This window comes from Mustela lutreola, chromosome 1 (assembly GCF_030435805.1).
Source record: "Mustela lutreola isolate mMusLut2 chromosome 1, mMusLut2.pri, whole genome shotgun sequence".
NCBI classification, from domain to species: domain Eukaryota; kingdom Metazoa; phylum Chordata; class Mammalia; order Carnivora; family Mustelidae; genus Mustela; species Mustela lutreola.
In genome coordinates this window covers 95,704,057-95,719,945 of record NC_081290.1, presented here as the reverse complement: position 1 = coordinate 95,719,945, position 15,889 = coordinate 95,704,057, and positions in this window count along the sequence as shown.

Sequence of the window (15,889 nt, the reverse complement as noted above, 5' to 3'; positions counted from 1 at the left end):
TTACTATATATTATCTCTGTTCCTTTCTGATCTACTACTTTTAGGCTCTCTCTTTGCTTAGAGGACCCCTTTCAATATTTCCTGTAGAGCTGGTTTGGTGCTTGCAAATTCTTTCAGTTTTTATTTGTCCTGGAGGCTTTTAATCTCTCCTTCTATTTTCAATGATAACCTAGCTGGATATAGTATTCTTGACTGCATGTTTTTCTTGTTTAGTGCTCTGAATAATATATCATGCCAGCTCTTTCTGGCCTGCCAGGTCTCTGTGAATAAGTCCACTGCCAATCTAGTATTTTTACCATTGTATGTTACAGACTTCTTCCCCGGGCTACTTTCAGGATTTTCTCTTTGTCACTAAGATTTAAATTTTACTATTAGGTGACGGGGTGTGGACCTATTCTTACTGATTTTGAGGGTGGTTCCCTGCACCTCCTGAATTTTGATGCTTGTTCCCTTTGCCATATTCGGGAAATTTCTCCAATAATTCTCTCCAGTATACCTTCTGCTCCCTTCTCTCTTTCTTCTTATTCTAGAATCCCAATTATTCTAATGTTGTTTCATCTTATGGTGTCACTTATCTCCCGAATTCTCCCCTCGTTGTCCAGTAGCTGTTTGTCCCTCTTTTGCTCAGCTTCTTTATTCTCTGTCATTTGGTCTTCTATATCACTAATTCTTTCTTCTGCCTCATTTATCCTAGCAGTTAGAGCCTCCATTTTTGATTGCACCTCATTAATAGCTTTTTTGATTTCAACTTGTTTAGATTTCAGTTCTTTTATTTCTCTAGAAAGGGCTTTTATATCTCTCAAGAGGGTTTCTCTAATATCTTCCATGCCTTTTTTGAGCCCGGCTAAAACCTTGAGAATCTTCATTCTGAACTCTAGATCTGACATATTACCAATGTCTCTATTGATTAGGTCCCTAGCCTTCGATACTGCCTCTTGTTCTTTTTTTTTGTGGTGAATTTTTCTGCCTTGTCATTTTGTCCAGATAAGAGTAAATGAAGGAGCAAGTAAAATACTAAAAGGGTGGCAGCAACCCCAGGAAAAATATCCTTTAACCAAATCAGAAGAGATCCCAAATCGTGAGGGGGGAGAAAGGGGATAAAAAGAGGTTCAGAAAGAAAAAAAAAAAAGGAAGAAAAGAAGCAATTACAAAAATTAAAAAGTTTAAAAAGAAAATATATATTAGATAAACTAGTTAAAAAAGTTAAAAAAGAAAAGGGTAAAAGTTAATAAAAATTTATCAGAAGAAGAGAAAAAAAAATTTAAAAAGAAAAAAAAATTAAGTTAACTACGGGACTAAAGAATCATGGGGAGAACGCCATGAGTTCCATGCTTTGCTTTCTTTTTCTGAAATTCTGCTGCTCTCTTTGGTTTTGAAACTGCACTACTTGGTAGGTGAACTTGGTCTTGGCTGGATTTCTTGTTGATCTTCGGGGGGGGGGGGCGCTGTTGTAGTGATTCTCAAACGTCTTTGCCCCAGGCGGAATTGCACCACCCTTACCAGGGGCCGGGCTGAGTAATCCGCTTCGGTTTGCTTTCAGGAGCTTTTGTTCACTGAGTGCTTTCTGTAGAGTTCCGGAGGACAGGAATACAAATGGCGGCCTCCTGGTCTCCGGCCTGGAGGAGCCGAGAGCCCAGGGCCCCACTCCTCAGTGCGCCCTCAGAGAACAGCACCCAATTACTCCCGTCTCCATGGCCTCCTGCCACGCTCTGAGCTCACCAGTCCTGCAACTAGTTCAAGGTACCCCTGAGCTGTGAGCTCACTGTCGGCTCTGTCTCTGTAGCCGGCTTCCCCGTTCTAATACCAGTAAGCTCTGTGACACTCAGACACTCCCGATCCTTCTCTGACCCTGCGGGACCTGAGGCCACGCTGACCTCGCGTGGCTTCGCCCTGGTTTAGCCTCTGGAGCGATGTCCCTCAGTGGAACAGACTTTTAAAAGTCCTGATTTAGTGCTCCGTTGCTCCGCCACTTGCCGGGAGCCCGCCCTTCCCCTCAGGGTCTATCTTCCCGTCACCTTGGATTCACTTCTCCGCCAGTCCTACCTTTCAGAAAGTGGTTGATTTTCTGTTTCTAGAATTGCTGTTCTTCTTCTCTTTGATCTGCCGTTGGGTTTGTAGGTGTTTGCAATCTTTAGATAAGCTATCTAGCTGATCTCCTGCTATCTGAAGTAGTCTCAGCCTGCTACTTCTCTGCCATCTTGACTCCTCCTCCCTCTCCATCCTTTGTTTTAAATTTTTCTCTAGCAATCATCATCATTTAATGTACTGGATGCTTTGTCTTATTTTCCTTACTTATTGTCTGTCTAACACTAGAATAGAGTATAAATTCCATAAGGGCTGGGACTTTTGGTTTTGTTTTTTCGTTGCTCTATCCCCTGAACTTATCATAGTACCTGAAACATAGTAAGAGTTTGATAGATAGTTTTTGAATGAGTGTATTGATAGAGTAGATGGTATAGATAATCTTGCACTTGAAAGAGGGAGGAATGACAATTTCATTAAGGGAATTTATGCTACTTCTAGTTTTAGATATGTACATAATTTATTTATTGTACTGCCCCAGTGACTGTTATTATACTATATGCTTAGCCTTGGGCAATGCCACCTTTAGAATCTGACCTTTAATTGTTGTTCAAATATACCCAGGTCTGAGAAAGGAAATATAAAGGTGATAAGTGGGAGATGTCAAGTGGAAAGCATAGTCAAAGATGTGGTATTCTCCAGTAGTCTGTGTTTGACAAGCCTTTAGGTTATATAATTATATTTGACTTGATTGTTTTCTGACATAGAAACTGAGAGTTATTTAGTCTCTAAAGTAGGTGCCATTTAGGCAAACTGGATGGAAAAGCACCTCTTTTTTTGAGTCTTCCTTCTGTTGCTGATTGGTTTTTTTTGCATTTAATAGCTTCCATGTTATTTTTTAAAACAACAGTTTCACTTTTCTCTCTTTGGCTTTAACAAGACTTCATTAGTTAGGGGGGAAAGAACTACTAACAAGGATGACTTCTTTTCTTTTGGAAGAGTTCTTAAACTGTAAAGTCTTTTTGTCCTGATTCCCCATCCCAACTTCTGGTGTAGAGGAGACATTCCTTTAGAATATCTTTACAAAATTTGAAGGCTGCAGAACAACACTTTGCGACAGCTTATGTTGTGCTAGCATATCTGTTTCATTTGCATACACACACAGAGGAGCACACAAATGTGTATGAATCTACATCTGTGTACATTTAACTTAAAAAACAGACTTTTATAATGCTGTTTACCCAGAAGTTAAAGCAAGGTGTGCCTCTCCTTATATGTGTGTTTGTTGTTATTTTTTGCATTATCTCTGTTTTTTATTGATTGTCAGTTTTTTTTCCTCTGCCTTTGCAGTTTTAAAGATTGATGCCATTCTGGGGTCTAATTACCCAAGCCGTTCTCAATTACATTTTCAGTGTATTTTTTCTGAGGTGCCTGTAGCTTATGGCACTGCCCCAAATTGCTTGTTCTGCTGAGGTGCTTGCTCAGCACATCTTCTTTCTACAGTCATGTCACCTTCGATGAAGTCTCACTTTCCCTACAGTCTTTTTTATTTGCATTTACATATGTCAGCCAAATCCTGTCCTTTTGCACTTGGCATTTTAATTAAAGTTTCTTTACCGTGAAGTTGCCATAATTTATAGAGAATTGGTCCGAAAATGCAAAAAAGAAATCAATAGGAAGACATTTTAATGTATCATCTAATTATTTTTCCTTTTTCAACTCTTTCTTATTAAAGTGCATAATAATGTTTTTCAATCTGAAGGTGTTATTTTATTTCATAGTAATTGGGTCTTCCCAGGGTATATTTTATAATTAAATGATACATTTAAAATTTCTTTTATTAGGAAATGGTGGTAGTAATGCAAAAGCTGAATTCCCATCTCCCCAAAGGGACAGTTAAATAAATCCTTAGGTAAGTGAAATAAGTCAAACCAAGAAAGTCAGTTATCATACAGTTTCACTTATTTGCAGAACATAAGGAATAGCATGGAGGACATATTACAAGAAGGGAAGAATGAAGGGGGAGAATTCAGAGTGGGAGATGAACCATGAAAGACTATGGACTCCAGGAAACAAAGGGAAGGTTTTAGAAGGGAGGGAGGGAAGAGTGTATTAATTAAGAAGGGCATGGATTGCATGGAGCACTGGGTGTTATATGCAAACAGTGAATCATGGAACACTACATCAAAAACTTGTGATGTACTGTATGGTGACTAACATAACACAATAAAAAAATAAAAAATAAAAATAAATCCTTAGGTATATATCATACACAATATTTTAGAGTATTGGCAAAAAAAAATTACATGAACTAGAAGAAACATAGCCTTGAGTATAAGTTTAGCTTCTAGTTTTTGGAAGGTATTGTTTGATTCCATTTGGAATGGGGAGAATGGTTCATGCAGGATATGTCATGAATAAGAGCTGGGAAGTGTTTAGAGGACTCATTCAGAAAATGATATATCAAGCAAATAAATATATGTAAAGTTGCAGAAAATTCAATAGCAAAATCAATAAGCTTATGTATATATCTGTGTGCATACTGGGTACATATAAATTTATCTTTTTATTCAACAAATATCAAAGTCATGTTCATTCCAAACATGTATAGAATATTTACAAACATTTACAATATGTTTGTTCCCTAGAAAAGCTCCAATAATTTTTAAAGTATCAATCTTTACATACTAATTCCCTACCAAAATGTAGAATGATTAGAAATCAGTAATAAATATCTAGCTACTAAAATCCTGTGACTATAAACATACTAAAAAAAGAGAAAGACACTGAATAACTGGTTAAAGAGGAACTCAATGGGTAAATTATTAATTTTTAATACTTAATGACCAGGTAAACAATGCATGTTAAAATCTGTGAAAATTAGTTAATGCAGTACCTGGGGGGGGGGGGATGATGCATTTTATACATCTTTCAATTACCAACAGAAATTGAAAAAAATGAGATAAATTGTTATTTCAAGAAGATAGAGAAAGAATAATAGCATAAAAACCCAAATAAGCAAGAATAAGGTGAATATAAAACAACTACCAATATCAACCTCCATCAACCAGATTGGCAAAAATATTATGAAGTTGAATAATATTAAGTACTGCCAAGGGTGTTGGCTGGTGCAGTAAAAACTGATAAAGAGATTTTGCAGAGTAATTTGGCAATTACTTAGTGAAGCATGTACATATACATCTTGCAATTGCTTCTTTAGCATAAACTGAAAAAATCAAAACTCTTGAAAAGGTACACACTAAGACTATGCAAAAATGTTCACTGAACTGTTGTTTGGGTAAACAGATGAAAATAGAATGATGTCTATGGTACAATTCATGTATTTCAAAAACTATAAGACAACATTATATATTTTTTGAGAATAAATATTTGTTTTATTCTTTTCAATTTTTTATTTAAATTCAAGTTAGTTAACATACTGTGCAGTATTGGTTTCAGGAGTAGAATTCAGTGATTCATCACTTACGTACAACACTCAGTGCTCATCATAACAAGTGCCCTCCTTAATACCCATCACCCATTTAGCCCATCCTCCACCCACTTTCCTCTATCAACCCTCAGGTTTTTTTCCTCTGTCATTAGGAGTCTCTTAGGGTTTGTTTCCCTCTTTCTCTCTCTCTTTTTTTTTCCCTTGCCATATATTCATCAGTTTTGTTTCCTAAATTCTACATATGAGTAAGTTGTCTTCGGTTATACAGTATTTGTTTTTCTCCGACTGAATTATTTTTCTTAGCATGATACACTCTAGCTCATCCACGTATTGCAGATGGCAGGGTTTCATTATTTTTGATGACTCAGTAATATTCCTGTGTGTGTGTGTGTGTGTGTGTGTACACATATCACCTCTTCTTCATCTCTCCATCAGCTGATGGACATTTGGGTTCTTTCCATAATTTAGCTGTTGTTGATAATGCTGCTGTAAACATTGGGTTGCATGTATCTCTTTGAATCTGTATCCCTTTGAATCTGTATTTTTGTATCTTTGGGGTAAATACCAAGTAATACAGTTGCTGGATGGTAGCGTAGTTCTATTTTTAGCTTTTTGAGAAACCTTCATACTGTTTTCCAGTGTGGCTGCACCATAATAAACATATTTAAATAAATAAGTAGCAGATTAGAAATTGTATTAGTTAAGAGAGTGGCTAAGCTGCTATGATAAAGGAACTCAAATGTACAGATATTCAAATTAGGTAAAAGTTTATTTGTTTCTTAAGTAAAAACCCAGAGGTGAGTACTCACATGTTGATGGGATGGCTCTACCATTAATACTTGGTTTCCAGAGTTCCTAGTGGGTCTTTGCAGATGTTAGACAACTGGAAGGACTTGTCCCTCTTCCAACAGAGCCCTTAAGCATGTTTATTCTTACAAAGCTGCTTATAAATCTGACTGCTTATAATGTAATGACTGAATGACTGTCAGTAATGACTAACCAAGTATAACTCCATTCTATTTTTTCTTTCTTATGAAAATCAACATTACAAAGACACATTTTAACTGCAAAGCTTTAGAGTTTATGAAGCAATTTTGTATATATTAACTCATTTCATTAAATTTGAGAATATGAATGTGAAGCATTCATAACACATAATTCATAATATAAACTAAAAATATTGGCTTAGAGTTTCTAAAATTCAGTATAAGAAGAGAATCTTAGAATACTACTTACACTTGGCCAATCGATATACTTCATCTTAGCTAAAACAGGTCTTCTTGTTGACATTGATATTTGTCTTCATAGAACAGAAGGCAAGTTGGGCAGAATTAAAAATCCACCATTGTGGTCAAAGACATTTCAAACAGAAGCAAAACTCTCCTTCTAAAGGCAAAATTCTGTCTTGCTGATAACATAATTCCTATTATGTCATGGTGCCTGGCATCAAGTCCACACGGACTCTATCAACTCATTAATTAGTTGATTGAGTGATAATTCTATGTCTCATCAGTGAAGGAGATAGCAGTTTGGTGTTTCATGTTCTGCCTCTGTCTGGTGTTTAAGCATCCTCATTACTATGTCATAAGGACACAAGGAAGCGAGTTAAAACACACATAGTAAATTAATACTCATGAGGAATAGCTCAAGGGGAAGTGTTTGCAAATTTGTAAAACTTATTTATAAGACATGGAGAATATTTGCCTGCATCACTGCATTTAATATGATCAGTTTAGGTTATTTAATTCACTCGGTTTTTCCCTTTGAGAGCAATTCAAGAATAACGGCATTGGCCCTGGCTTTATTTATACTTGATGCCGTGATTAATAGCACAATGTAGTTCACTTTCTTTTCTCTGTCAGAATGGTTTTGATAAATGGGTTGCCTTGATCATATGATATGGACCTTACTCCTCAATTTTCTCAGTCATAATGCTACCTCTGAACAAAATTGAGATTTATTGGTGACCCTCCAATCAGGTGAATAGAGCAATAAAATAAAGATGACCAATATAAACAAACAAAGAAAAAATAAGAGGACAAATTTTTCTTTGATGAATTTCTTTCCAAATGTGGGGGAAACTTCTTGATACTCTGTTAGTGGCTTTGTAATGAATTTTCCTCTCAATAAAAGATTTGATCATAAAACATGCTTGAATTATTTTTTTTTCACTGAGGAATGTGTTGTTTTGAACATTAGAATGGAGAGCAATGCAAAAGGGATATATAGGATCACTGGCTTTTGTCTGTTGCTGACTTCTTGACAAGGCATGTTGCTCTAACAATACAAAGGTGCTCAGAACTTGACGTAAGCCACTGTGCAGGATATAGACCAGTTTGGGCAGCCTCAGGGGTGCAGTTACCATGAAGATTTTGTCCAATCCCTTAAACCCGAGCACAGCCTAATGGTGTAGCTATTAGTGGCAGGATGACCTGATTGCTGGGCTTCTCCTGTGAGGACTTTGTGAAAACGCAGAAAAGAGAAAATGCTTAATATGGAGAAGTATCTAGACTGGCTGATACATGGTATAAACCTCTTTCACATAAATGTTGGGTTAGGTCCAAGAGATAATGTGAACAGTGAGACTTTTTGCTTCAGGTAATATTCTTACCATTTCTGTAAGCAGAAACAACTCCTCCCTGGGTCCCTGGTCGGGCCAGAGCCCTTGAGGTGTAAGAGGCCTTTAATGTCCCTGTACCTAGCATGGTACTGATATGAAAGTGATACTTTAAGTACTTATTTTCAATATATTTGTGCAAAATGTAATAATGATCAAGTGAATCTATTTACTTGTACTTACATTGTTAAAAAATGAATTTTTCTACATGAATGTTTTTTCCAGACATCTGGAAATGTGCTCAGTGAAGATCCTTACCTTTTCTTTAATAGTTGTTAATGATAGGTTATGACAAAGCTTTCTACTATCCTTGCCTTCTAGAAATTGGAAATTAGCAGATCTTGAGCTCTTCTCTGTGTTTCAATGATGGCAGGTCTGGGTGTTGGCTGGATGGATGGCAAGAGATTTAAAGTCAGACACGCCCCCGGCAGTAGAATGGGTATTGTTGCCAGTCGTGGGAGAAGGCTGAGCAAGGGGACAGGGGGAATCAGTAATGAGCCATAGTAAGCAGCCTGTTAATGATACAGAAGCCACATTGAGGTAACCTGGCAGGAAGCAGTCGTTTGAAGTCCAGGTAGATGAGACTGTGGCAACAAGGGAGTTCTGGCCAGAAAGAATAGAGAGTTAGCCACAAAAAGGGATCAAACACCCAGGAAAACTGGAGAACGAGGCAGGTCTCCTAGGATCTAGATCCCGAACACGGGTACAAGTGGAACATAAGACTAAATCCTCATGGAAAGCTGAGAACAGAACTAAATTAGGTTGGTTTCTCAAATCTCTATTATGCAAGTTTAGAATTAACAAACAGTTAAAACAAACAGTTTAAAATTCGGAAGATATTGAAGCTACAGGCAATAGTTTAGGATTTGAAGCAGCAAAGGTAGTTAGAGTTGATAGGCCAGTCACTCCATGGGGAGCTACTTGAACTTCCTCATTCCACGGGGATACACAAACCTATTTCCAGAGGCCACTTCCTCTGTCCCTTGTTCTTTCCCGCCCTCCCTTCCTCGCTCTCTCTCTCCCTGTCTTGCATCCTTCCTCCCCCACTTCCTGCTTTTCTTCCTCCCTCCCTTCTCCTTTCCTTTCCTCCCTTCCTTCCTCCCTCCTCTCTTTCTCTTTCTCTTTCCTGTTCCCCTTAACCCCTTTCCCCTTTCCCCTTCCCTCTCCCCTCTTCTCCCCTCCCTTGCCTTTTCTTTCTTTCTTTCTCTCTCTCTTTCTTTCTTGATCTATTCATTCATCTATCTATCATCTCTATCATCTGGCTATCTATAAATGATTAACTGTCTTTCACTGTGCCCAGAGTTCCATACTTTTTTATTTTAATTTGACCCCATGTTTAGTTTCTGAGAGAGTCTTCTCTCATGTCTCTCATTGTCACCTGTCACTTATCCCTGAGCAGTTGTGTCTGTCTGAGGTGTTATTTCCTGCTTTCTCATTTGTGTCCTCCAATGCGTTGTAGGTAGGAAAACCAGATGACCAAACTCTGTTGACCTGTTACCAGGATACACTTTGGGGAAATAGTTCAGTAGCTTTTCACATATCCAGAGACCTTTTATTTGAAAGATACAGCAAGAATATTGTTATTCTTAGAACTTTGCAGGAACATTATCTTAGATGCAAAAAGGAATCTCAGATCGTACCACAGACATCCTTTATTTTGTTTACAGGTGAGTCTCTCAGGCATCTATCCAGATTTTATTAGTATTTATACTTTACTGTCCAAAGATACTCCTTTGATTCAAGAACAAATCCATGCCTTGACATAACTCAGAATTGGTTCAGAGAGAAGGAGACAATTCCTCCAACCTAAATATTTTATAAAGAAAATTCCTTCCTATGTGTTTAATATGTAGCCTAATACTAAACATATTACATCATTTATTTATCTACAGAAATTTTTGCTTTCAGGCAGCATTGGATGTTATTTTGAAGTTTGGAATGATAACACAAAGTTATCCAGAAGGCATTCTTTGTTGCTTATATCCTTCCAGTCTTTATGTTCTAGCCAAAAAGACACAGACAGGAATAACAGTGACAATGATGATTCACAGGATTAGAAATATGAGCACAGGGGAGTGTACAATTAAACAGTTGAAATTATACTATTGACAGGCTTATACCTTTCCAATTATTTTGTTGGCTTTTCCATCTTTTCTCACTTCTGTTGTCTGCTTTGCTTTTAATCGTTTTCTCCCTCCTTATGTTTTTATATTTTTCATTTCCAACTTTCTCCTCAAATAATGCATTTCCTTTAAGTGCACTTTGTCATTATTTTATCTTACCCCATTCTACCACTTTTATATTACATTTTAGTTGCTTCTTGATTGTACCTTTTCAAACATTGCATCAAGGATCAAATAAAACAAAACTCAGCAGTAATTCAAAACTGGAAATAATATATTAAAACTGCTAGCCTCAAGGAGATATTTTACATAAATATGTGTTGCAACTTGACCTCAAAGTCAGGCATGTGGGCATTTTGCCTAGCTGAGGGAGGCAGAGGGTGGGAGGATGGAAAGATTCTATGGCTTTTGTCATCTGTAGGCATGTGCTTGTGTTCTTTTAGCTCAGAGGTAGAAATGGGAAAATATATATCAGACCATTAAGAGAGGGCTGATGAAATTGTTGGAAGTTTGGTGAGTTTTTAAAATGTATAGTTATCTGTAGCCAGCAAATTAACTCCTATAAATGATATTACTTACTACCTTTAACAATTAACATTCAATTATAGGCATATTTAAATCCCCAGCATATCAGTTGTGCTTGCATTTATAAGTACCCTCATGCTACAAGTCAAACCTAGGATTTCTTTTGTGGATCAGAAAAGATCTTTAGGGGGTGCCTGCGTGGCTCAGTGGGTTAAGCCTCTGCCTTTGGCTCAGATCATGGTCTCAGGGTCCTGGGATCGAGCCCTGCATCGGGCTTTCTGCTCAGCAGGGAGCCTGCTTCCTCCTCTCTCTCTGCCTGCTTCTCTGCCTACTTGTGATCTCTCTGTCAAATAAATAAATGAAGTCTTACAAACACTTAAAAAAAAAAGATCTTTAGTACAAAACATGTTGAAATCACTAAGTAGACATTGATTGTGGAAAGAGTGACACATGACTGAAATCTGTTAAAAAAAAAAAAAAAGGGACTAAAATCAATGCCTAAAATAATTTCCTTCATGTCCTTAGTAGAAAGGGATTACTACCTTGTCTGTCCAAAATGACCATCCAAAAAATATCAGATATGCTGCTGACATTTTTGTCAGCAGCAGTCGCCCCAGCCACCTCCTCCCTATTCTCCTGCTCATCCTGGACACTCCCTTGTGTTTCTGTCTTCACAGCACATAACACTCTGTGCAAATAAACAAATGGTGCTGCACATGGTGAAGGTATAATACACATGTAAAGAAGGCAATGATAATGCTGTTCTTTCCTGCCTGGGCTTAGAAAGTGGATTATATAAAGTCTTCCTTTTCAAGGTGGCATTAAAAATGTGTAAATCAAGTGGCAACAGATCCTGTATTCCTTCTGGCATTGTGTACCTATGTGAACCTTAGCAAAGTCTTTTATCTATTAAAATGAGGTAACTGTAACAGATAATTGCAGAAGTTCCTTCTAAATGTAACATTCTGTGATTCAGATCCAACAGCTAGAATAGCCAAATTAAAGGTAAAGGATTGTTATTTGTTTATTTGTTAATTAGAAAGAGAGAGGGGGTGGGAAGGAACGGAGGGAGAGGGAGAGAGAGAATCTTAAGCAGGCTCCACGACCATCACAGAGCCCACTGTGGGCTGATCTCAGGACCCTGAGATCATGACCTGAGCCAAAATCAAGAGCCAGACGCCAACCAATGGAGCCACCCAGGCACTCTGGTTGTTATCTTCTTTAAAACATTTTTTTTTAATCCTCTTTAAAAGTAAACTAGTAGAGTTCCACTTCATAAATGGTGGCATCAGGAACCCTGTGATCTGTCCCCAAGGAAACAATTATAATTGGTAAAAACTATAAAAAACAACCAATTAAAATCTCTCAAAATTGTCCTAAGTAAATACAGCAAATGAAGAAACACTTAATTGAAAAAAAAAATGTGCCAAATCCTAGGAAAAAGAGTGTTTGTGGCACTTGAGCCATGACCTACTGCTTTTGTACTCATGCCCCTCCAGGTGGGTGTGACCAAATAGGTAAGTCTTTGGGTGTTTTCAGCTCCAACCAAGGGACACAGCAGCTCACCCAGAGGAGCAGGCCACCAGCATTTCTCATTCCCTCTAACACCAAGATGAAGAGGCAAAATTCTGAAAGAATGTACCCAAGAGACTATGGGCTCTTTTCTTACATTCCCTCTTTATGCATGAAATGGAGGCTCTACCCCAAGTGTGGCGGGCCCAGAGTGCTGGGACTCTGATTGCCCTCAGGCCAGGTTGCTCATAGGGTGGTTTCGTGCTGGGGAAAGGAAGTCTGGATCGAATTCAAGGGACACTATCCAGAATGGGAAATGACAACCCACTGAATTTGAGAAACTACTTGCAAATCATAGTTCTGTTAAGGGACTAGTGTACAAAATACATAAAGAACTCTTATAGAACTCTACAGGAAGGCAATACAATTTAACAATGTGTAAAAAATTCTGAATAGATATGTATCTAAAGAAGATATACAAATGGCCAAAAAGCACATGAACAGATTCTTAGCATCATTAGCCATTAGAGAAGTGAAAATTAAAACCACATAACATTTCACAGAGATAATAGCAATTATTTTTAAGCATATGGAGAAATTGGAATCCTCCTACACTCTGGTAGGCATGTAAAATGGACACAGCATGTATCAATACTTCATTTCCTTTTACTGATGAATTTCTTTTTATTGATGATAATGTTTCATTGTATGAATATATGTATAACAGTTTACTTACCTATTCATCAGCTGATGGACATTTGAGTTGTTTCCCCTTTTTAGGAATTATGAGTAATGCTACTAGGCAAATTTTTGTACAAGATTTTTGTATGAACATATGTTTTCATTTATCTTGGGTCTATCTCTAGAAACAAAATCGCTGGGTCATTTCATATTCTATTTTTAGTAATAGAATCTCATATGACCCAGCAATTTTGTTTGAAACATGCTTGCTACCTTACAACATGAATGAACCTCAAAAACAAGCTAAGTGAAAGAAGTCAATCACAAAAGACCATATAATAACAAACCATTTTAATGGAATGCCCAGAATAGGTATATCTATAGAGACAGAAAGAAAATTGGCTATGGTGGAGAGAACCATTGGGATGAAATGGAGGAGTGACTGTTAATGGATACACATTTCTTGGGGTGATGAAAATATTCTGAAATTTGTTGTTGTGAAGTTGTACAGTTCTCTGAATATACAAAAAACTTTAAATGGTTAACAGTACGGTATATGAATTATATCTTTAAAAAGTTTTGAAAAAGTTCTTGTAAAAATATAAATTTGTACTTTGGCTAATGTGTTGTAATTACATGTTTTTCCATTTTGCTACTTGACTTTATACTTAGTTTATACTTTATACTTAGTTTATAATATTGCTAACATACAAAATTTTTATATACTTGAAATTATCAGTAATTTTCTTCATGACTTTTGTGTATTGTGTCTTACTTAGGAAGGAATTACTTAATGCAAGATTGTATTAAAGTTCTCTCATATTTTTGTTTTAGTAATTTTGTGGGGTTTTTTTGTTTGTTTGTTTATTTAAATTGTTATTCTGTCTGACAAAAAAAAAGTCTTTTTCCCAGGGCTTCTGGCTGGCTCAGTTAGAAGAGTATCTGACTCTTGATTACTTAAATAAAACTTCAGGAATAAATAAAAATTTTTCTCCCTAATTGGCAGGGCCACCTTTATCATATACCAACTGTTGACAGTTTTTTAGGGCTATATCTAGAAACTCACCATATAATCATAAAAGTACTTCACATCCTTTTAATGACTGTCACCACAAAATGTGTTTTCATAGGTGCTAAGTATTGTCATAAATTATCTCGTCTGTAACATTTCAGAATTTTTATGGTTTTTCCTGAATGCTTTGTTCACTGTGAACTTTTTGATCAGTTAAACCAGTTCCAAAAAATGGATATTGAATATTCTGTTGTTTTTATTGGAGTCATACAAAATGTGTAGACTATGATTTAGGGGTCTTTAAAACACTGAGTATTCATATGTAATAAGAAACTGTCTATTTGCAGCATCTGGGTGGCTCAGTGGGTTGGGTGTCTGACTCTTGCTTTCCACTCAGGTCATGATCTTGGGCCCCTGAGATGGAGCTCTGCATAGGGCTCTGTGTTCAGCAAGTATTGCTTCAGGTTCTCTCCTTTTCTCTCTCTCTTCCTCTCTGCTCCTCCTCTTGCCCATGTTGTCTCTTTCTCTCTCCCATGTTATCTCTCTCTCTCCCATAAATAAATAAACAAATAAATAAATATATATGTGTATATATATATATATATATATTTTTTTTTTTTTTTTAAAGAAACTCTCTGTCCAAGTCTTTTATGTCTGGGTTTGAAAATTACCTGCATATAGAACTGACATATTGCTTGTTAGGTTTATTTCTAGGTTATGTTAATTTTCTTTTGGTTTTGGTGGCTTATAAATAGAATTTCTCCCCATTTTTTCTGTGTCATTATTTGTAAACAAAAAAAAAACTGTACTTCCTTATATTAATTTAATAACTAGATCATCTTTTTCTAGTAATTTTAGTTCATCCTCTTGGATTTTCTCCTGTTTAATTTTTATGCACTTTTCTCCTTTCACTTCTCCAATTGTATTGGGTAGTACTTCCAGAAAATATAACTTAAAAATTTTAGTGAAGAAAAAAAAATCATAGCAAAGATGGCCAACCTTATGTTATACTTTAATGAGAATACTTTTAGTGTTTTTCCAGTAAGTATAATACCAATTTGTTTTAAAGACATATATTTTGTTTCTTTAAGGAAGTATTCATCTATATTACAATTCCAAGAAATTTTAACAGGAATCAAGATAGTTGCATTTTCTCAAAATCTTTTTGTTTTCAGGAAACCTGGCCCTGTGTTCTTTTTGCTTTGACCTATTTATCAGTTGTAGGTAGCAGATATCATTCTAGCTAGTTTAAGCAGACAAGGATTTCACAGCAGATATTTCATGGCTTTCAAAATCTTTTAAAGAACTAGAGTTGCTGGCTCTGGGTTGAAATTCCAAGAAAGGCCCACCCCTTTGTATCATACTTACTGGCCTCCACTGGAAAGCAACTGCCAATGCCATTCAACTAAATTTGAATCAGGAAGCTAGTAGCCCTTGGGTCCGCAAAGTTCTACTTAAAATCAAATCACAAAGCTGATTCCCATTCCCTGCCTTTCTTCCTGCTTAACTCAGTTCCAAATTCAGGCCTCAAAATCTCATTTGCATGCCTGATTGGTGAAACCAGAATCACACCTTGATTCATAGATTCAGGTGTGCCTGAGAAATGCAGATTTTAGACTCCCAGCCTCTGAAGAACAAGGAAAGCATACCCCAAAGAGGGCTTAAATGGCTATTGAGAGAGCCAGTCTACAAAACCTGCCACACTATTCATATAGTGAATATATTGAGAGCTTGTAGTATCATAGTAGTTTTCTAAAATGAATCCAAATTCCTATTATCTTTCTACTCTCATAGTCAAAGGTATAGGCCAGTATTTTGCATTAATATTATTTAAAGGTGATTTTTTTTCTTTTTTTCTTTACTGTTTTTATCTGGTTTTGTGATCAGTGAATTCATAAACAGCATTTGGAAGCTTTCCTTCTGACATATTCTGAAATATTTTAGAT